The 24,501-nt window shown below is 38.6% G+C and overlaps 1 protein-coding gene and 1 long non-coding RNA gene across 9 annotated transcripts in view; both read left to right on the plus strand.

Annotated features, from left to right (window-relative positions):
* The window catches only part of gramd1bb (GRAM domain containing 1Bb), a 132,448-nt gene that overhangs the window by 12,794 nt on the left and 95,153 nt on the right, over positions 1-24,501 (plus strand). The window lies entirely within an intron of this gene.
* On the plus strand, positions 33-2,494 carry LOC148977283 (uncharacterized). The gene is made up of 6 exons (XR_016169823.1): positions 33-114; positions 821-1,070; positions 1,243-1,304; positions 1,418-1,509; positions 1,595-1,713; positions 1,812-2,494. It is a non-coding gene; the product is annotated as an uncharacterized LOC148977283 (long non-coding RNA).

Here is a 24,501-nt window from a genome sequence, read left to right on the forward strand (position 1 = left end):
TCAAATGCGGAACTTATGCGTGCATATAGCCCATTGAGGAACACCCCAGAAATGGCTCGGCTACGATGTTCCGATAAAGAAGTCACGCCGGGTGTTGAATATTGTCAGATTCAGGTAAGCTAACTTGCCTAACTGTTATGTGCTTGTTTGCCTAACTTTAGATTCGTGAAGTCCGTTCTATGAATGCTTTTAAGATCAGTAACAAGCCGTAAACAAAATACAATGAATCTTGCATGATTACCATTGCCCACATACATGTTATTTTTTTAACTTTGTGATATTGACCTAAGAGTCTGAAAGAATGAATGAATGAATATTCACGGTAGTACAAGATAGTATGGTAACTTACATTAGTCTTACAATAGCTCACATTACTGCTATTGCACATTACGAGATGTAAACAACACTGGTCCAGATGCACTTCCTGTTTCAGTTTGTAAAAGGCTTCTTAATTTCAAATGTAAAGAAAATATCTTGAATATGTTTGTTTAACTTTTTGATTCAGTTGTTCTGTTGGTTGTACTTTAACCCAACGTTTATACAGTGTTAAAACTGAAACAGGAAGTGCTTGTGAAATCTTGTGAAATGGTCTATACAGAGATTGCTGATGCTAGCAGGCCAGCTAGCTACATCTCTCATTCAGATATTGATATTGACTTATGGCGAGTTAGGAGATTGTGTATTGTTTCGTTTTTAATTAATGTATCTTTCTCACACACTGTTCTGTGTAACTATGGGTGCCATCATCAATGAATTCTCCATGATCTATTTTAAGTAGCTACTAATGTAAAAAATGTTTATGGTTATAATATTTCCATAGATGCATCAATGAGAGTCAGTAATGCAGTGGATAACTATGAGGATGATCACATCCACATGCCCCACAGCTGTGATGCAGAATCACAATGGGAGGATCAATCTGTCTTTGGCCACAACCTGATCTTCTCAGAGAGACTCTCCAGCGTCTTGATGCTCTTTAGCGAAAGTATGAGCAGCACAGACTAACGTTACATGAAGAATCTTACAACGCTTCGAATAGAATAAAAAAGGCACATGACGTGAACATTGCGGTAAGTCCAATTATTGTTCTATAACGTGGCTGTAAGCCATAGTTCGGTTACAATTATTGTTTTGTCTCTTGCGGTTACTGTGATGGTCAGCTTATTCCAACTGAAAATTCAGTTTTGTGGTTCTTGAAGATTGTGAATCAATTTAATTGCTTTTTAATTTCAAACTTTACAGGAATCTGTAAGGCGCCTCCATAATTCAGAGAACAACCCACACAAATACGTTCCACAAACCAGGTAAGACTGTTTCTTATATACTATAGCCTAAATGTTAGTTTAATCTACTACTCTGTGGATTTGGAATGCCAAAAGTGAATTTCAGTAATGATACCTGCAACTTTCCCCCCCAGAATAAATTCATCACATAACCTGGCTGTGACCACTTACCTCTTCGAAGAATTAAGGTCAACTTTTACAGACGTTGACCCTGAATGTGTAAAAGGTAATCTTAAAGATGTTGTAATCATTTTATTGTCCTCTGTTTTACTTATTTTTATTGCCATTACATTTATTTATGATATATTTAGCAGGTTGGAAGATGTATTTTGAGACTTTGCGGAGGAAGTATTCTTTGGCTCAGCCTGAAAAGGCCCAGAAAAGAAAAACTATGACGAGCATTGCAAAGAACCTTCAAAGAAAGCGACTGGTAAGTTAAGAAACTGGTTAAGCACTTTTTTTTCTCTTCAGAATGTAACTATCCTCCTCTCTGTGTTTTAGTGGTTAAGTTACTGTCATGTTTTTCAGTTGCTGGAGACCAGGTCCGGGGTTGTACAAACCAACACAGAAAAGGAACTTTGGAAGACCGCAACAATAGAACTGATGTCTGATGAAGATGATGCTATTGTTGATGGAAGGCCAGTGTGAATGGTGAGGTCTCCACCAATCTGCTCTCTGCTAGGTACTATAAAACAGACTAGAGGCTGACCCACACTATGCGTCACACCACCAGCGTATCATGGCAGTTTGAAAAATGTTAACTCGTATATAAAAAAAAAATATATATATATATATAACCGTTCAAAAGTTTGGGGGTCGGTAAGATATTTTTTTTTTTTGGTTTGGGGGGGATAGCTCAAATTAACTCAATACTTTTATTCAGCAAGGATGCATTAAATGAATCAAACGTGACAGTAAAGACATTTATAATGTTACAAAACATCATATTTCAAATAAATGAAATATAACTTTCTATTGATCAAATAATCCTAAAAAGTCTACAACTGTTTTCAACTTTGGTAATAATAATGAATATTTATTGAGCATCAAATCATCACATTAGAATGATTTCTGAAGGATCATGTGACACTGAAGACTGGAGTAATGATGCTAAAAATTCATCTTTGATCACAAGAATAATGTATTCCAATAGAAACGTTTATTTTAAATTGTCATAATATTTAACAATATTACTCTTACTTTTTTTGTATTTTTTATATATAAAAAAAAGCAGCCTTGGCGAACATATGAGACTTCTTACCGATCCCAAACTTATAAACGGCAGTGTACACCTTGAATATTTTATATACACTTTAATTTCTTATTTACTTTTCTCGTATTATTTCATATATTTGTTCCTTTTTTTGTTGTCCATGTTGCTTATCTCCATTTTGTTTACTTGTTTGCATTTTAATGTATGTTTATAATGCACTCTCTGTAATGTTCTATTTATTTATATTGTTTACTTGGAATATCTACGTATATTTTATATATATATATATATATATATATATATGAAGAGTTCAGATGCAAAAGCCTCTAAATGCCATTTGAAATTTTCTCCTTTAATGATGATTTTTATCAAACTTGTATATTTAAGTTCAGTAATTTCACTTAAATAGCAATTAATAGGCAATTATCATTGCCATTTAAGAGAAATTACTGAACTTAAATACACAAGTTTGATAAAAATCATCATTAAAGGAGAAAATTTCAAATGGAACTCTTCATATATTTTATATATATATGTAACTTTTTATATACACTGTGTACTTTATTCCTTTACATCTGTCCTTTAAAATGATTGGGTAAAAAAAAATTAACGAAAATAAAAAGTTAACAAATTATTTAATGTATGTTTATAATTTTCTTTGGAATGTCCATGATTTTTTTTTCTTCCTTTGAGATGTTATTACTTCATACTTTTTTTTCTAGTTTTTGTTCCCAATTCCTCTGTAATGCTTGTTTATAATGCTATTTGGAATGTGTTATATACCTTAATAAAAATTTCAGACTTTCCCATTGTTCTTTGTATGTTTAAATATAAATATAAATATATATATATATATATATATATATATATCAAATTTCTTTTAATGAATATATTAAAATTGGGGGAGGGAGGTTTGGTATATATTTGAGCAATATCTGCATAGCTGGTATATAACCAATCAAATCAGTATGCTACAAGGCCTAGGGTGGGCCATGTTTAAAAGTAACCAATAAACTCCGTTTACTGGGTTTTCAATGTGTCCTGCCCTCCAATAGTGGTCTGGGTGTTGGGAGTGGCTTTAAAAGAACAACCAATCCAGTTTGGTTGGAAGGCAAAAAGGTGTGAATGTTTCCTGCAAAAAGGTGTGATTTTTTTCCTGCTTTAATGGGATTACTTGCCATGGCAACAAATGGCTCTAGCACGGAAGTATACGTCCACAACATACATCCGATTTGGTATCATTCCGGATGTATGCGGATATATACAAACCCATGGAATTTGACATATCCGGCCACTATACTCCTGGATTCTTCCGAATTTCAGCAGTGTATACAGGAGTATACTGGTCCGGATACACCTATTTTCATGCAGTGATATATTATAGGGATCGTTATAGATCATAACGTATATTTCATAGGTCCCACGGATTTGACTATTCCAGTTTGTAAATTCTCAACAAGGCCATGGGGATGTGGTGGCCAAATACACTCTAGTATATACAATAATTCTGTGTTTGACCCCCTTTCGCCTTCAGAACTGCCTTAATTCTACGTGGCATTGATTCAACAAGGTGCTGAAAGCATTTAGAAATGTTGGCCCATATTGATAGGATAGCATCTTGCAGTTGATGGAGATTTGTGGGATGCACATCCAGGGCACGAAGCTCCCGTTCCACCACATCCCAAAGATGCTCTATTGGGTTGAGATCTGGTGACTGTGGGGGCCATTTTACTACAGTCAACTCATTGACATGTTCAAGAAACCAATTTGAAATGATTTGAGCTTTGTGACATGGTGCATTATCCTGCTGGAAGTAGCCATCAGAGGATGGGGACATGGTGGCCATAAAGGGATGGACATGGGCAGAAACAATGCTCAGGTAGGCCATTAGCAGTGTTTATGCCAAATTCTGACTCTACCATCTGAGTGTCTCAACAGAAATCACAACCATGCCACGCTCAAAATTGCTTAAATCACCTTTCTTTCCCATTCTGATATTCAGTTTGGAGTTCAGGAGATTGTATTGACCAGGACCACACCCCTAAATACTTTGAAGCAACTGCCATGTGATTGGTTGATTAGATAATTGGAGTAATGAGAAATTGAACAGGTGTTCCTAATAATCCTTTAGGTTAGTGTATATATGGCCATAAACCACAATGTCTAAAGAATTTGCACTTGTATTTATCTGAACTGCACCAGGGCCTACAGAAGGAGTATTGTGTGTGTGTGTGTGTGTGTGTGTGTGTGTACTGTATGATTGGTATGAACATTTAAAGCCTGACTCAACATGAGCATCTTCAGGAGAGATCTGAGAGCTTAAGATAGTGTAGTGTCTCATTTGAGTTACCAAGACAAGGTCATGAGTACCAGTCTTATTTCGGCTGTATGGAAACCTGAGGTTGTTATGGCAACGAGTCCCCAAAGACACACCTGGTACTTTCCTACCTATTATCCCAGAAAGCAGCTCTCTCTCTCTCTCTCTCGACCTCAGGAGGAGGCAGTTGAACAACACTGTGCTTCCCAAACCCCGTCGAAACCATTAAAACAACCTGGTATTCAGCAAATATTGCTTTATATTAAGAACATAATATGTTCTTAAAGGGTTAGTTCACCCAAAAATGAAAATGATGTCATTAATGACTCACCCTCATGTCGTTCCAAGCCCGTAAGACCTCCGTTCATCTTCGGAACACAGTTTAAGATATTTTAGATTTAGTCGGCGAGCTTTCTGTTCCTCCATTGAAAATATATTTACCTTATACTGTCCTTGTCGATAAAGGGAATAAAGACATCATCAAAGTAGTCCATGTGACATGAGTGGGTTAGTTCGAATTTTTTGAAGCATCGAAAATACTTTTTGGTCCAAACATAGCAAAAACAACGACTTTATTCAGCATTGTATTCTCTTCCGGCTCTGTTGTCAATGCTCGTTTACGCTTCCGCAATGACGCTGCTGTGCTGACGTGTCTTAGACATTTTTTACAATGGTCCTAAATAGGGGTGCAACGGTACATGTATTCGTATTGAACCGTTTCGGTTCGAGGCTTCCGGTTCGGTACGCATACAAACCGAACGATTGCTTGGACCATTTTTCCTGCCGGCAAAATTCGTGCTGACGCGACCAACACAACGTTGCGCAACATCAAATGGCAAGCGTAATGAAAGCAGAACGAAACTGCGCTAGGGTTGGGTATCGAGAATCGAGTATCGATTGGAACCGGGACTAACTTTTCGTTTTTCCCGGAATCGTTCAAAAGTTAAAATTTCGATTCCTAGTTTCGATATTCACAGTCCGCCGAGCGGAAGAAGAAACTGCTGAACAACACCAACGAAGAAGCGTCTACCGGAAGTGTTGGCATAACCGCGCGAGTCGAACATGAGAAGCTTACGTCGGCGGTCCAAAGTGTGGCTTCACTTTTCTAAAAATAACGAAATCTCGGCAAAATGCAAAATTTGTGACAGAAGGAGTATTTCCTTCAGAAAGGATTATTTCCTTCCGAAAGACCGTTGGTTAGCAAGGTTAGCTAAACTTTTTTGACCCTGCCTCTTAAAAGAATCGGAATTGAGAATCGTTAGGAACCGGAATCGAAACAAGGAATCGGAATCGGAATCAGAATCGTTCAAATTCAAACGATACCCAACCCTAAACTGCGCTACTCGTTATGTGCTTCACGGATCGTTTATCAGTTCGGACCAGCAACATCTGTGCAGCGCGAGCCGATCTCGATCAAGCAACAATGTCACTACACAGCGCTAAGAGATCCGGTAAAGAAAACACTTGAATTCGCCACTGAGGTAATAACATCGCTGCGAGATCTAGTGATGCATTCACATTTCTCCGTTATTAACCGTAGATCTCTATTAGATCAAACAGCGCTGACGTGGAAACCAGGAGAAACAGTGTGCCGTGAATGAACTAGTAATACTTTCGTCCACAGACCAGCAACATTCACCATGGATTTAATATAGTAACACTAACTGGAACCAGTTTGGCTGGAATGGTGAAATGCTTTCAAGTACTTCACACATCTTTTCCAGCACTTCAAAATTCAAATATTATATAAATAAATATATATTTAAAAGTTATTTTTAATGTGATGACCGAAACATTATTTGTTCATCCTTCAAAGATGACCCCTATTTATAAACCTGAAAGTTTCAAGATCTAGGAAAACTCACACTTATTTAAAAATATTTTTTCTTTAAACAAATGGCATTTCTTTCTTTTTGCTGTATCGAAAACGTACCGAACCGTGACTTTAAAACCGAGGTACGTACCGAACCGTGATTTTTGTGTACCGTTACACCCCTAGTCCTAAAAACGCAGACTCCCTTGACGTCTTTCTCAGTTTAATTTGGTTATTTTAAGAAATTACAACTACATTATAAATATTTTAAGAATCCTAGTTTTCATATCATGAATGTTTATAGGATGGGAAGCCAAAAAAAGTCTATTCAGTCATTGAGTTTCCACTGGTAGTCTTCCCCTTGGTCAGCTGTTAACTTTTGTTCTCTGGTCCGTATGTTAGAACAGGCGTCACGTTTGGTTCTTACGAATCCTTGAAAGAGCTTGTGTGGCGAGGGGGGCGTGGTTTCGCGAAGTCTATAGCGGGAGAGAAAGGGCGGAGCCACGCGTTGAGTAAGTAGGTCAAGTGGAGATGATGAACACCTGTGTCTGATTGCAGTAATTGGTGTGGAGAGGGCTTTACTTGTCCTTTAAGAAGTCCTCCTTTGAATGAAAAAATATTACAGCTTTGGTACAACACGAGGGTGATTTTAAATAATGGCAGAATTTTCATTTTTGTGTTGCCATCTATACAGAAGTTGAAGCTGAATGACGTCCTGAAGCCATGAATATCCTGACTATGGCTTAACAGTGGTGTTTGTTTTGTGGCTTTCATGCTTTGCTGAACACAGGACACATCTGGGAAACTTCTGGAAAATTCCCATCACACAGCAGTGAGTTTCAGCAGGTAATGAAGATGAACTCAGCTGAAGGACTGTCGGGTTTAATGAGCGCTACTGTACCAACCTGCTCAGCTATAGGGGAAATAAATATTTTCATCTAAAAATAGCTTACATTTCCCCTGCTAGCGTTTTATGTGAACAACATACACGCGATTATTCCTTCATTTAATGATGTCGCTCCTCAGTTTCCTTCACTTATAGTCTGCCAGTCAGGTTCTTCTCAGCAGTAATTCAGGACTGTATGGCTCACAGAAACATTACAGGTGTCAATATGCTTTTCTTTTTATCTGAGAATTCCCTCAGAAAGAACATGGCAAACCTCATTAGAAAGAAACATATTCTTGTAAACCATACTTCAATCTTTGATTTATCTACAACTGCGAAGAATCACTTTTTACAGTGTACCATGTGAGGGACATTTTAATGATTTACTGTAGGATAAATGGCTTGGCAAATAAATGACTAGATTACTCTTAACTGTATTGCTGCTGCAGACCCTGTAAAAGCTGTAACTGTAATCCTACCTTAGCAACAGGGGTGGAGCTTGTTAGTCGCTTTGAACACTATCGGGTTTCTGACAATGTAATTAAACATTTAGTGTATGGTATTCATCAGTATTCATTCATTCAAGTTGCTGTAATAATGAAATATTTGCATTCTTACAGCCCAATCGCAAACCCCATTTAAACCTCTTCTCTTACCATGCATTTTACAGACCGACATGAAACAACATAAAAATAGCATTCAGGATTGTTATTTCTTGAGTAAATTGATCTGTCTGCAGTCGCTTAAGCCTAAATGGTCTTGAATCATTTGACACCACCATTCTAATGACTAGCAGAAATGCAGCAGGGCATCTGAAGAAAGAACAATTTAGGAGTAATTGTACCAGTTCTGGCAAACCTCATATAAGGTTGTTAGCCTTTTATCACAATGAATAGGATACAATCAATTTTCCAATTGCCCTTTATGGTTGTATGATGTCCAATGAGAGATTTGATGGAGGATGTTTCAAATATGGGAATAACCTGTTGATCAAACGCATTCACTGAACTGGCTCACACTGAGGTGTGTGTGTGTTTATTTCTTCTCCTATTTTTATGATAATTGGCAGAGATTTTAGTATCTGATATTGGAACCTGACTTAATGCAGGTTAGGAGTATCTCTTTTTTTTCATCGATTTATGTCTTTTGAATGGATTGACTCTGGCATTTATGATGGCATTTAGCACCATATAAGCTCAATTCCCTGGAAACACATAATATTCTGGAAGCGCTTCTTTTTAAAACATATTTGAATAGACTTTTGTATTCATTTCAACCCATCACGTCAGCTCTTGGTAGTATTTATAAAGAAGCTATTTCAAATAATGTTGTGTAGTCTGTTGTTAAAGTCCTCCTGTAGCCTCCCTCCGGTATAAACTAGCGATTTCTTTTTACTTCGTTAATGCCCCATTACTGGCGTTATACGCTAAACAGTGTTTAGAGATAAAACTTTTTACATTCGATTATCATGAAAACAAATCTCAGTGAACGATTGATTAGGTACCGATGTTTTATTAGACCAAAGGTTCATTTTGTACCGAAGTTCTCCTTTAAGGTCAGTTCTTCTGTTTTAGATGGTTGCAATACAAATAATGACGTAAGAACTGATCTAAATAGAAATGTTTACGATTATTTTACAAAGAAACTCAAGACTAGAAAGAGGAAATAAACAACCAAGTATAATGCGATAAGAACTGAGGTAAAAGTAAAAGTAAACCACACTGAAACAACAAGTTTCCCATGTTCAACTCATATTACTCATTTTATGAGGTTACATATTATAGGTCAAATCCATTCAACCATAATTAAAACATCTGACAGCTAAAACACATATTTTAAAGCATGATGGTTTTATCACTTCAGCAACTTTGAATTGGCTGAAGGCAGTAGGTGTTAATTGCTCGTTAATCTACTTGTTCCCTCATGAAATATAGATGCAATTTCATGTCAGCCTTTTTATCTGTGAGTTAATAGAATTTAAATTCCCTGTCATTAAAGCCCTGAATTTCTCACTGCTAAGATGGATGATTTCAATCTCACATACAATTTAGTGGAATATGAAAAGGCTTACACGGAAAGGCTTATATCATCGGTTCTGAGCTGCGGAGTGCATGGGGGAAAAGAGTTGATGCAAATGATGAATGTATTATTATATAATCATATATGATCATATCGTCTAGCATTAGAACAGCAATACAAACATAAAGTTTTAAAAGAGCATGAAAATGTTTCACATGTTTTATTTTTGATGATATGATGTGAAAATTCAAGAGATATCTTAAAAAAAGACTAAAAAATTCTGCGTATTTTTGGCCCTGTGCATTATAATATTAAAACATATAAAATAAGGGTCCTAGTTGAGAAGCAGAAATTTATATGTAACATGTACATTACATTACATCGCATTACAAGTTTAAGTCACGCATCCGTGCTGCTCCAGTTTGGGTGGTTGAAAATGATGACTGAATATTTTTCCTGTTTTTTGCACTGAACCTCATTCTGCCAGTTCATGAGGAATTATTCCACACGGAGTCTATTCTTATCCAGAGGGATGTAGTGCTGATTTATTTATTACATGTACAAACAAAAAAATTGGAGTATTATTCACAAATCTGTTCAAAGCTTCACACAGCAACGTAGAAAAAAAATCACCCACCATATGGAGATCATCTTAAAATAGGCTATGACTGTAAAATCTTGCCCAAAGGAGCACAGGAACCGGTGAAAGAAAGAACTGGCAGGCATTAGGAACAAGCGCTGAAATTGAGCAGTATTTCTGACAATACTCTGAAAACAGTATGTCTGTTTTTACATTGTGTTTTAACCAGGTATGACTTTGTAAAGTGACAGTAAAAGCTTTTCTGTGTAAATCAGGGATTTTGAGACTTTATGTGATTTTCTTTTGAGTGCTGGATACCTTATTTTGGATTTGCAGCTGGTAAAATTGCATTTAATGTGTGGGTAATCGAGAAAAACTGTGAGAAAAACTGAAAAACTGTGACCCAAAGCTCATGACCATAGGTGAGAGTAGGGACATATATTGACCGGTAAATCGAGAGCTTTGCCCTGCGGCTCAGCTCCTTTTTCACCACGACAGACCGGTACATCGACCGCATTACTGCAGAAGCTGCACTGATCCGTCTGTCAATCTCCCGTTCCATCCTTCCCTCGTGAACAAAACCCCAGGATCTCTCCACCAACCTGAAGTGAGCAAGCCACCCTTTTCCGACTGAGGACCATGGCCTTGGATTTGGAGGTGCTGCTTCTCATCCCAGCTTCTTCACATGCTGAAGGTCCTGGTCTGAAGGGGCCAACACGACAACATCATCCGCAAAGAGCAGAGACGAAATCGTGTGCTCCCCAAACCTGACACCCTCCGGCCCCTGGCGGCACCTTGGAACCGGCGACAAAGGGCAGCCCTGCCGGAGTCCAACATGCACCGGGAAGAAGTCTGACTTACTACGGGCAATGCGAACCAAGCTCCTGCTTCGGTCATACAGGGACCGGACAGCCCTTAGCAAGGGACTCGGGACCCCATACTCCTGGAGCACACTCCATAGGCCGCTGCAAGGTACACAGTCGAATGCCTTCCAAATCCATAAAGCACATGTGGATTGGTTAGGCAAACTCCCATGAAACCTCCAGCACCCTGTAGAGGGTATATAAGGTCAAAAACACGTTTATGTTCTCATAACATACATTGCAGCATCGGTTTGATCAAGAATTCAGTCTCTCCAAACCCCTCCTTTCTGAGAGCCTTCTCTGCTCTGAAGAAAAACAAGAACAGTAAAAATAGCAGTTTTTTCTTGTACCTGATCAAGAGAAAAAAATCCAGTCTTTCACTCTGCCTGTGTCCATTTGAATCTTTTCAAATTGTGTGAGATAATAGCGCTGGTCCAGTGTTCCACGGCCTGGACGAAAACCGCACTGTTCCTCCTGAATCCGAGGTTCCACTATTGGCCGTATTCTCCTCTCCTGTACCCTGGCATAGACTTTCCCAGGGAGGCTGAGAAGTGTGATTCCCCCTGTAGTTGGAACACTCCCTCCGGTCCCCCTTCTGAAAAAGAGGGACCACCACCCCGGTCTGCCATCCCAGAGGCACTGTCCCCGAACGCCACATGATGCTGCAGAGGCGTGTCAGCCAAGACAGCCCCACAACAGAGACTTGAGGGTACTCGGGGCAGATCTCATCCACCCCCGGTGCCTTGCCACTGAAGAGTTTCTTGACTATCTCGTTGACTTCAGCAAAGGTTGATGGACGAGTCCATCTCTGAGCCCTCAGCCTCTGCTTCCCCAATGGAAGATGTGACGGCGGGAGGAGATCCTCGAAGTATTCCTTGCACCGTCTGACGACATCCCCAGTTGAGGTTAACAGCTTCCCACGTTCAATGTAAACAACGTTGGGAGGGGACTGCCTCCCTCTCATGAGGCGCCGGATAGTTTGCCAGAATCTCTTCGAGGCCAGCCGATCGTCCTTCTCCATGGTCTCACCGAACTCCTCCCAGGCCTGAGTTTTTGCCTCCACAACCACCGGGGCTGCACTACGCTTGTCCTGCCGGTACCCGTCAGCTGCCTCAGGAGTCCCACAAGCCAACCAGGCCCAATAGGACTCCTCCTTCAGCTTGACGGCATCCTTTACTTCCGGTGTCCATCACCGGGTTGAGGGATTGCCACCTCGACAGGCACTGGAGACCTTAAGGCCACAGCTCCGAGCAGCCACTTCGACCCACTCGGATAACATGCTGAGTATGATGACACTTATGGAAATGTTTTACTGTCATAACAGCATTCTCATTTCAGAAATGCTGTGTGATGGAGGTTACAAAGGTGAAAGGATGTCGTTATTATCAGTAGATGCTCTAAAATCCAGGTGGTGTCAGTAACTCCTTTACAGTGACTAAACCTCAAATAACCCTGATTTTCTCTCTTCCTTTTTCTTCTTCTTTCCCTCCTCTCATTCTCTCACCCTTTCCTGAATCATCCCATTGACTTCTCCTCTGTACGCTGTCATACTCTGTTGACCTTGAGCTGTTGAGGAATAAGGCTAATGTACGATCAGGTTGTGATGGCAGAGGCAGTGGAAGGTTGTAGTTTCGGTAAGCACTCAGACTGAGTCTGAATGGTTTTGTGTTCATTCATCATGTTTATTTTCTTGTAGCCCTGACACTGCCACACATTATCACGCTCTCCAGGACTGTTTGGTCATCGTTGTTCATCTATCACTTTTGAATTGGGTCTCTTTAAGGGAAATGGAGTGCCAACTCCCAGCAGAGAGCATTTAGTTTAGCTCCTGCTACCATGTGTAATTATATTTCCATTTATTTGATTTTGTTTTTTTGAGGTAGACACTGCCACCATCTCTGATTGAAGTACTAAGCCACCAGTTTCTGAAATGAAAGTGCCCCTATTATGCTATTAAACGCTTCTAATTTTGTTTTAGAGGTCTCCTACAGTAGGTTTACATGCATCCAAGGTCAAAAACACTTTAATGTTCTCATGACATACATTGCAGCATCAGTTTGATCAAGAATTCAGTCTCTCCAAACCCCTCCTTTCCGAGAGCCTTCTCTGCTCTGAAGAAAAACAAGAACAGTAAAAATGGCACCGTTTTTTTCTTGTACCTGAATAAAAAAGAGAAAAATCCAGTCTTTCACTCTGCCTGGGTCCGTTTGAGTCTTTTCAAATTGTGTGCGTTCTCAAACACTTAACGTGAAAAAGATTCAATGGCTTAAATGTCCTAAGATAGTTGTATTAAAAGATTCAATTCTGTACACACCTTATTAATAAAGCATACAATATAGCCTATAAAAAAGCAGATGAGCTCAGAATATGAACCCAACACGCTTAATTACACACTAAGCATTTCCCTCCAAAAAAATAAAACCAGTTGTTCTGTGAAATCAGACACTGAGCATCCTCATATATGATCCTCGATTGATAACACCTCTGCGGAGATTCGACCGTGAGATTGGTAGTCGAATCAGGCTCCTCCTATCCAATCTTTGACTATTCGGGGTCACCCATATATTGGAGCATTTAGTTTTTCTTTTTAGATTTTTAAACAAATCTCTGTTGTGCGTACAGTACAGTAGCCGTGTTTTCCTTCTGTTGGTCTCTCAGGGTTTGTGTTGTGTTGTAAAGAGTGCAAGTAGCTGTCAGGAGCGATTACCTCGACAGGCAACAACTGGGACAAACCGGCGGGGTTAATGTGGTCAATGCACTGTTTATGTGTGTATGGTAGAAAGCAGAAATGATGGCTTTTTGTGCAGTAAGAAAGTGATTGTATTCGATGACGAAAGAGCAAACCAAGGTGTAATTTCTCCTCGGGTATTTCAGAAATATAACTCCACTGAGCCTCCTCAATTATTACAAAGGAACATCTGAGCAATATAATTGTCCAGCATTACCCAGCATAAATTAATCTAGGCCCGTACGGAATATGATGCTGGTCTGCTATTTGAGCCCATTCTCATCCTTTGGCATCTTATAGGTGACGCCATATGACATTTCGTCGAAATACTACGCACATGGCACCCTTTAGCGTCAATATAACACGCACTGTTATGGGTAGGTTTAGGTCTGGGGTAGGGTCTGCGTCTCATGTATGAAGCCTTGGGTTCTGCGTGTTATATTGACGTTAAAGGGTGCCATGTGCGTAGTATTTCGACGAAATGTCATATGGCGTCACCTATATGACGCCAATGGATGAGAATGTGTTTGCTATTTACAACGTGATTAGTAATCATGGCAGATTGTGGAGAGCATTTTACCTCCAATTGGATGCAATGGTCCTCATGTGATTAGATATTATCTTTGTGATATCACATCGTTTTTTCAGAATGTTATATTTTAAGTGTGGATTGTTTAGGAAAGTGAGGCAGGGAATGGACCTTTGCTGTTACAGCGGTGACCTGTTTGGTGCACAGCACTGGAGACACTGCTAGAATTACAAATCCACATCCATGACAGGTGTTGCTACAGCATGCCACTGGGTTTCAGAGCGCACACTTCAATCAACCACTACAGTCTGATCCCTCTGACTCCTCTAACTCTGGTGTAGAGGCAATCCTTGACTAGAAATGCGGCGCTTCACTGTCCATCAATGGGAACCGGGCGGTTTTTGCTTCAAACAAATGATCAGCAACCGGTTTGTTCTTGTTTTATTTTGGCCGATATTTCTTGACTTCCAGACAAATTGCATTGCAGTCTCTTCTCAAAATGTCATTTGTGTGGAAATATTCGAAAGTCTGTAAACAAGACTTTAACACAGACTAGAGGTGGGACATGCTGAATGTGGACATGATCTCTCGGACACATTTACCCCCTCGTTGAGGCCGATACCTGATTGCCTAATCCTAACCCCACTCCTAATCCTAAACGTACCTACAGTGCCCTTTTTCACTGGCGCTGGTCTTGGAAGTATTTTTTCCATTCATTTTTCCCATTTTAAAAGTCTATATATATAAGCCTTGAACCAAGCCAATCAGCCACAAGATGAATCACAACATTTCAAACTTTGACTTGAAGCAAAGAACTGTTTAGAAATCAGGCGAAAATACAAGACTGTGTACTAACCTGTGCCTCAACTACAATCCCATGACTCATTGGGAACAGCATAATCGAATCGCATGTCATAAGCGCGTTCAATGAGGCTATGCAGAGTTGTAGACAGTCACTGAGTGCCGCAAACAAACAGAAGATTATGATGCGTTCATGCCATGTCATGCCGGGTCGTTCACCCGTGACGTTCTACCTGGAGCAGTTTACGCCGTTAAACTCGGCTTTATGTTTTTTATATGGGAACAATATCAACGCTGAACTAAGGCCGTGTGTCCACCAAAGCGTTTTTCCACGCGCCTGGCGTATGTTTTCAATTGTTTTCGATGGGAGCGCCGCGTTTTTTAAACGTCATGAGCGTACCGAGGCGCTGAGCGTTTTTTTCACGCTGAAGCCCTGAGCGCCACGCTGGGAGTTGAAAAATGTTCAACTTTGGATAAAACGCAGCGCTCATCACTGTCACTTTTTTCCCAGCCGTCCAATCACAGTGGAGGAGGGGCGGGACTAATACCACACCGACCAACTGTCACAACATTCAACTGCTGCGGATATTCTGTATCATAGCAACGAAACGTCTCAACGGAAAAAAAGCTCTCAAGCGCCCAAAACACGGCGTCTTCAGCAGAGCGTCTAGCGTTTTGTTTTCAGCTGGCTAAAAACGCTTTGGTGGACACACGGCCTAAATCTGCAGCAGTCAGTTAGTGCAAGTCAGAGCTCTGTCATTATTATAGTAATGTTTTGTGCTTTGAGACATGAGGTACTGGAAATTTTACGCCGTCTCTTGTGATGGTTTGCAGACTCTGCTGTTCATGTGTTCATGTGTTTTGGAGGAGGGAGGGTGGGATCTAATGCTTTCAAAGCTAGCTTGCTATTGCTAGCCGCTCTGAAATTGCCTAAAATAGACTCTTTAGACTTGGGGGATCTGGTACTCGGAGCGCTGTGAACTTTTGTCGTTTCCTTGGAAACTGAGTTGGCTTGTCAGTTTCCCTCCCCGCGCCTGTTTTGTGTATTTATTCAGCACACAGTCACCCTCCAAACATGCAGAGTGTGAAAGAGTCTATTCAGAGAACCCCCCGCTGCCGTCTCTCGGTGTGACTGTGTGTAAGACACATGCTATAATTAACCAGCTTTACTGTTACAGCAGAAGCCACGCTCTGTGTCCGTCCTGTGAATGCACATCATCCAGCTTCAGCAACAACAAGGTCATTCAGTCACTGGAGCCTGTGTGAGAAAACATCGCATTAAACTCATTAAACACATATATTTAGAACTGTCAAATTAACTTAAAGGAGTAGTTCACTTTAAATAAAAAACAAAAAACTTTTGCTGATAATTTACTCACCCCCATGTCATCCAAGATGTCCATGTCTTTCTTTCTTTAGTCGAAAAGAAATTAAGGTTTTTGATGAAAACATTCCAGCATTTTTCTCCATATTATGCACTTCAATGGGAACCAAACGGTTCAAGGTCCAAAAGACAGTTTCAGTGCGAACTGCAAACTGTTGAAAGGGCTTTAAATGATTCCAGACAATGACTAAGGGTCTTATCAAGCGAAACGATTTGTGTTCATTTTGAAAACGAACTTGTTCATCAAAATGAACAAATCTTTTTTGATGAACGTGTTCGAACAGGAGAGTCACGAACGCGCGTCACAGAACAGAGCAAGGCGAGCATTTGAGCTTATGAAACTTAAACTTTGTTATTTATTTTTTTAAATGAGCGATCGTTTCGCTTGATAAGACCCTTATTCATCGTCTGGAATCGTTTAAAGCCCTTTGAACTGTATGCAGTTTGCACTGAAACTGTCTTTAGGACCTTGAACCATTTGGTTCCCATTGAAGTCCATTATATGGAGAAAAATCCTGGAGTGTTTTCATCAAAAACCTTAATTTCTTTTCGACCGAAGAAAGAATGACATGGACATCTTGGATGACATGGGGGTGAGTAAATTATCAGCTAAAGTTTTTTTTTTTTGTGAACTACTCCTTTAATTTAGTTCATTATTTATATTCAAATATAATATGGTACGGTTGGTATTGATTTTTTTTGTGTGTGTTTTTGACAGAAGTCTCTTATGCTCAATAAGGCTTAATTAATTTAATCGACATATTACAATTTAAACTGTTTTATATTTTAATATAATTTAAAAGGTAATTTCCTGTGATCAAAGCTGAATTTTCAGCTTCATTACTCCAGTCTTCAGTGTCACATGACCTCTCAGAAATCACTCTAAAATTCTGATTTGCTGTTCAAGAAACATCATTTTTCATAGGGGTTATACTTTGACAGTTCAAAAGAACAGCATTTATTTGAAATGGAAGTCTTTTGTAACATTACACATGTATTTACTGTCACTTTCGATCAATTTAATGCGTCCTTTCTGAATAAAAGTATTGTATGTATGTGTATACGTATATCATAATTATCACCATCGAACATATAAGATAAACAATATATTGACATCCGAAGACACATCTTAAAATGTCTATTTGTCTGCCTTAATGTTATAGTATTCTGGTATGCTGTTAACTAGTTCATTTTAAAGGATCATGATATTTCATGATTTTCTGTCGAGCACAAAACCGCATTCAAGTCTTTTATGTCTTATACAAATTAATTTTTCATTTTAAAAAGTGGCTCAAATAAAGTAGTCCATTTGCGATAAGTTTTCTGAAGTTGTACAATAGCTTGGCAAAATTGAATTCACTTGTAATTTTCCCATCACTATGTGAACAGCACTTTCACAGTCTTTATTTGGGTGAATGATGCCTCTCTCCTCAGTCTAATATCCATGATGTGTGAAAAAACTCAGCTGAGACACACTATCAATATCCATTTGTGTCTGCACTGTAAAAAAAAAAAAAAAAAAACTGATTGAAATTTAGATAAATAGGAACTTTGTGACAATGCCAGGCTGTTGATCACACTGAGTTTGATGTTCAGACTTATGGAAGAATAATCACTCGCTCATTATCGCCACTAGCAGCACTTTTATAATTAGTCATGACTGGTTATTTAGAATGATATTTTCTTATTTAACATGAAATATGTTTTTAATGCTTTTGTAAAGTTTTGTTGTAAATAATGTGCAAAGTCAATCTGAAAGTCTGCATGAAATGGTAGTTGTGATGGTCTTTTCTTCCCTATTGTGATGTATGAGTGAAAAGGCTTCTCAAACAAGAGCAAATGGAGGGCGGGGCTTGATTTGGTCCACGGGGATTTGATTGGATGGTTGTGGTTTGCTATTGGTGGATCTCATGTGAGTGACAGGTTGTCCCGCCCTCATCATCAGTGAAGAGAAGTCATTTTAGGTAGGGTGAAGTAGAGCCAGACCGATATATTGGCAGGCCGATATTATCGGCCGATATTAGGCATTTTCCAAACTATCGGTATCGGCAGTTATAATGGCCGATAAATGAATATTTCAAAAATAAAATAAAAACGCACGAAACACGCATTAACCATGTCACGAGTGTTGGAGTTGTATAGTTTGTCCACCAGAGGGCACTCTACACAGTCCCTGTTGGCAACACTCGTTGAGTTGGTCACGATACATACATTGCTTGAATAACGATTAAAAGAACATCCCCATCAGTTCTCTTATCTCAAATAAGCATGAAAAAATTTGTGACTATCATGTCCAGTTTCAAATAAATAAATAAAATATCGGCCGATATATCGGAATATCGGATTTTAAAACCCAAAAATATTTGTATCTTTTATTGGTCGGGCAAGTTATTTTGATTAAATATTACGAAGCATATTCATTTAAAATAATGTGGACGAATAAATTATTAATAATAGAAACTTGTCCAAAATTGTCCATTTTGATTTCATAGTAGCTGTTAATGTAATGCAACAAAAGTTGACTGTTTTGTTTTGGATTATTGGAGAGAATTTAGTTGCTATAGCAGCACGATATACAATATAGATCACGCTGTCAGCAGCAGGACTGCAAAGAGAAATTGATTTCTTTAAAAATCTGTTTAATGAACAACGTCTAATTATGAGATTTGTTATACGTTGCATTTAAAATTGATGTTGCGATTACAATCATGACAGTCAATTAATAAGAGCCAACCGATCCACTGAATCATTTTGATTTACGATAATTAGTCTTTGAATGTTTTGATGGGTCATTGATCTGTTTTATAATTACTATTGAATTGAATCATGTTGGCTTGGATTCATTCCAGTTAATCAGCTCATCTGTACATGCACAGGAAATGTGTGATTAGGCTGCTATTATGGTTTTATCTATTTCTCTCACTAAAATTGCTTTTTGTCGTTAATATTCACAGAGATGGTATATCAATATATTTAGAAGGAACCGAGGAAATTATGCAAATAAATGTTAAAATGAGCTGAATTAATTAGCATCTTGACATTTTGATTTAAGTCAAATAAGAAGAAATTTGAATGGTAGTGGCATTTTAAGATTATTATGCAATCTTAGAAGAAAGGTTTTTATATTGAACCTTAAAGAGATGTGTGATGATTCATTAGGACTGTGACATTCAAGATTAATTTGTGTGGTATTGTCCCAGATGTGGCTGTTACCTTTTAAATCAATCCGATTAAAAAAAAAGATTTGAAATATATCTGATTAAAAAAGATTTCTGTTCCTTTTTAAACAAATATAAGTTTGACCTTCAGTTGAATCCCATTTTTCATGGGTTCGGCGGCTGCCATTGGCTCTGGTGACTATGAAAGTTATAAATAGAAAGCCTTTGCAACACCAGTCAATGTGATCGATACAGCGGTACGAGGAGACGGCTGAAGATCAATGATGAACAATGTGTTAAGGACACTCATATAGTGCACACAGAGTCAGACTGTTATTTTGAAGGTTAAAATTGCTAATGTTGATTTCATGCAGCTGAAAATATACTGATTTTTAATTTGACCTACAGCGAGGAATATAAGAGCAATAGTAAATAGAAATAATGAATTGTAAATATACAGTACACTGATGAGCAAAAACATTTTGGCCATTCACATGTGAAGCAAATATCATTGATCATCTCAACAATGCCACATAAGGTTGATTAGATGAGCAAACAATCAGTTCAATTCTTGTAATCACTTCTCATAATCAACGTGTTGAATGCAGGAATACAGTCTGAGCGACTTTGACAAAGCCCAGATTTTTATGGCAAGGCGACTGGGTCAGAGTATCTCTGAAATGACAAACCAGCGACAGGGTTCTGGGCTCCCAAAGCTCACGAGGGAAACAAAGGCTATCCGATCTGGTCCCTAATGATGGTTAAGGGAGGAATGTGTCACAACACTCACTCTGCTGGAAATCTGCAGACCAATCAGAGTGTCTATGATGACCCGTCCACTGTTGAAAGCACCAATGAGCACGTGATCATCAGAACTGGACCTTGAAGCGGTGGATTCTGCTGGGAAACCCTGAGTCCGGCCAGGACGTAAGTTTGACACGTGCCACTTACCTAAACATTGTTACAGACCAGGTCCACCCCTTCATGACAATTGTTCAGGAATGGTTTGAGGAACATAATAAAGGCCTCCACATTTACCTGATCTCAGTCCAATCCTGTAGGATGTGTTGGACCAACAAGTTCGATCCACCTCGAATAGGATCTGCGGCTAATGTCCTGGCACCAGATCCCACAGGACACCTTCAGAGGTCTTGTAGAGCCCGTGTCGGCGGGTCAATGCTCTTTTGGTAGCACGTGGAGGACGAACAGCATATTAGGCAGGTGGTCATAATGTTTTGGCTCATCGGTGTATAATCTGTGCTGCACATTTTGAATGCATGACCATTAAAATGAATGTTTGGGTAACCAAAAAAGTGCACTGTAATTTCCACAAAATCTTACATTTTATCACTCTTCTCTGTATTTCCCTTGCATAATGATCATGTTTTTACATTCTGATTAGGACAATAATAAATATGGCATTATCATTAATAGCAACTATTTTTTTTTTTTTTGCCTTTTTCATAAAAACAACCTGTAAGCAAGTATACAAGCAAGTATACTGGCAAAACACTTATTATATTCCTGTTGCTAAGCAGCGAAGTGGGTTTTTTGTGTGAAAAAAATGTGTAGATAATTACAGTGATTAAGTACAGCGATTGCTAAGCTATGACGCAAAAGACCCAACGCATAGCTGATTATTTGCATATATTCATGCCTAGAATTCACCACATTTTTTTTTTTAAATGGTGTCAGGCTTATGTATGAGGTTACAATAATTAAATCAAGCTTTCATTAAAGCAAGCAACAATTAAAGCATGGTAATTCGAAAATACTACAGGTTTTCTACTAATACAAAGCTTAATGCTAAATCCTGAAGTATCCCTTTAATGAAGCTGTCTCGTCCACTACTTATTATTTGTAGTAATTATGCCCTATATAAAAAAAAAAAATGTAAAAAAAAAATGGGACTTTGATCAGAAAGTTGACTTAGGAAACAACTGTTCCGCTGCCTGTTTTCATTTGATAAACATTTCTAAAATGTTACAAGCTGGTTCAGACAAACGGATAAATAAATAGGTTATATTTTGTGGTTTCTGCATGGGGCGATCATTTTGATTCAAGCATTAAAACATTTTTGAAAAATAGGAACAAAACCAAAATTACAACCTCAAAGATCACATCTTTACTTTGACTTTTGTAACATGCTGTAAAGTTTTTTTCTGGTTTATTTTCAGCTCTCATAAAGTTGGTTAAACTCATAAAGCATCACGCTGACACTTAAATGCTATGGTGAGAAGTGAGTTGGGAAAACCTCATGTGCGTTCAAGTTACACTGCATCTGAAATTGCATACTTCCCTACTATATAGTAAGCAAAAAACGGTATGTGACAAAAAAAGTATGTGAAGGTCGTAACTTGATGCTGGTTGGTCATAAGGTCAACATGGCGAATATAGCTAGCCTACATCCAAATGATATTCATACTAGGCTACTAAATGCATTCATTCATAGGCTATAGAACATACCCTACTTTTTTAGTCGTGAAGTAATTAGGCTACTTATTTAAAATAACTCAATATGATTTCGGGTGCAGACTTTCTTTGGAGCAAGATGGACACAATAATACGGCAAGGTTTTTAAACTCTCCAGAAAATGAACAAAGTGCATCAGGTGTGTTTGTGTGTTGCTTTCTAATCTTTTTAATTAATTTATGAAGTCACTCTAAACTTTATTGTAGGATATTATATTGTAAATGCCATTTTGTGCAGGGAATTAGCTTAGTGTGTTGTAAATAAAAAAGTCTGACAATTTGCTACAGATATTGTGGTATTCCGCCATTGACACGTAGGCTACGCGACCCCAACTCGCGGGGCTTAAAGAAAACTCGTATTTACGACTTTGTGGTGTCGGTGATGTGTGTTCAGCGCGTAAATATGATCTTTTCGACATGACTCGAACACAACAACAGGTTCTCTCTCGGTTTCGGTAAGTGTTTACGGAGCGCAGCGTCAGCGGTGTTGTGCTCAGCACGCGCTCGGTACTGATAGGTCAGTGTGTGGTGGTGGTAGTGGTACTGATAGGTCAGTGTGTGGTGGTCTGCTCCACTTCCAGAGGACCGGCTCGACTGAACTCCTCCTCCGAGAAGCAGTGATTGCTCGCCCGCTCGACTCCCCTCCTCCGCCGCCGTGACGGTCTAACGGGAGTCAATGATGACATGGATGCGCGGTGTTGTGTCTAAAGTTGCGGACTTCTCTAAAAGCTTCAAAACTGGCGCAGATAGAAGCCGCAGAGTTTATTTTTGGCAGCTGCCTAGGGCGGTTCGACATGAAGAAACGGACTTTTAATGAGTTTTAATATGTTACGACTTCTTTTACCACGCGAGATGATGTCAATAATATGTGGAAAGTGCGCGCGCTGGACATCGCGGCAGGTAAGGGTTACAATGCAGTTTATTTTGTTCGCGATGTTGCGGGTTTGCAGTCAGGATTTTTGTTGTTGTCATTTTTCATGATGCTTAGGCTATAGGCTATAGGAGGAATACACTAACTCGCACACTTAACTTGAATAGACTACGCGAGATTTAAAACGCACATGTAGTCTAACGGGTTATATGTGGAAATTCATAGGCTATAAGATATTGTGGTCAGGGAAAGTTTCAGTTACCATGGATTCCACGAGAGTGAATTAAACAGATGACAGTGATAACAAAAGTTATCAAAAAAGGACCAGAGTCTGTGTGACGTCATGTGTACTCTTTGCAAAGGAGCAGGGCATTATATGTTGTGTGTGTGTATATTGTTACTATTCTCTCAAATTGTTGTATTTTGTGTGTGTGTGTGTGTGTGTGTGTGTTGAATTGAACTATTTTGGGTATTTTAAGTAGACCTAGCTATTTATATGCAATCCCTTGGTAATGCTATTTTCCCAATTGTTATTCATAAATAAATTAAAAAAGGAAATGTTTTTATTATTAATGTTGTAGAAGAAATAATTCTATATTTGCATACAGTTGTGGCAGTTCTCTGGAATACTTGATTATTATTTCATTTATTGATATTTATTTTATTATTTGAAACATCCAGTAATGTTAATAGAAGTATTCAGAGTTCAGGTCAGAGTTCAGGTCTAAGGTTCTCAAAATGTTAGCACAGAACATTTTGTTTTTCTGAAAAGTTTTAGTTGAATGTTTGGCAAAAAAAAAAAATTAAAATGTTACTGCTTGTTCAAAGAAAATAAAAAAAAGAATGATCCCATAATGCCTTTATAAGTGAATAGAATGTTCGCATAATCAAAAAAAGTTTATTCTCTTTATGTACATTTCAGTGGCCATTTATTTAATTAATATTATATTATCTGCATATTATCTAAGATAACTATAAGTGCACCTTCAATACAATATTTGAATATAATATTTTATTTTAACTTATGGATCAAGGTTGATTTGTTTGCAGCGGTGTTGTTCACCGTGTTGTTATATATATCTGTGTGTGGGCCCTCATCTGAGCTCTCTGCTGAGAAGCCTGAAATATGTTTCATTATCCATGTTGTAGATGAAGAAATTGTATTTTGCTTTTGGAATCCAGCAGAGATTGTGAGATCAGAACGTCTCAATCTCATATCACCCTTCTTCTCTCACTCACACACACAGACTATTGTTGCTTTTGTAACACTAGCTCTTCCCAGCTGTCAACTGGCTCATGGTAATCTCTGTGTGTTTCACTCAAAGTTAAAGAGCAAAGCTGTGTGTGAGTGTCAGTAAGCATGTGTTTGTGTGTTAACAGGTGTCCATTCTAATATAAAGATTTCACTTGTTGGATTATGCAGCTACACACTCAATGATCCTCATTCAGTGTTGTTGGATTCAGATGTAAGGGTCTAAAAGGACCACATTTTCAAGAATTCAATCGGTTTTCTAATACAGTTTTCTACAACCACAGGTTATTTGTGTGGAGTGATTTGTGCGCCAATCAAAACCTGTATTTAAAG

Source organism: Pimephales promelas, chromosome 10, assembly GCF_988280905.1.
Source record: "Pimephales promelas chromosome 10, fPimPro1.hap1.1, whole genome shotgun sequence".
NCBI classification, from domain to species: domain Eukaryota; kingdom Metazoa; phylum Chordata; class Actinopteri; order Cypriniformes; family Leuciscidae; genus Pimephales; species Pimephales promelas.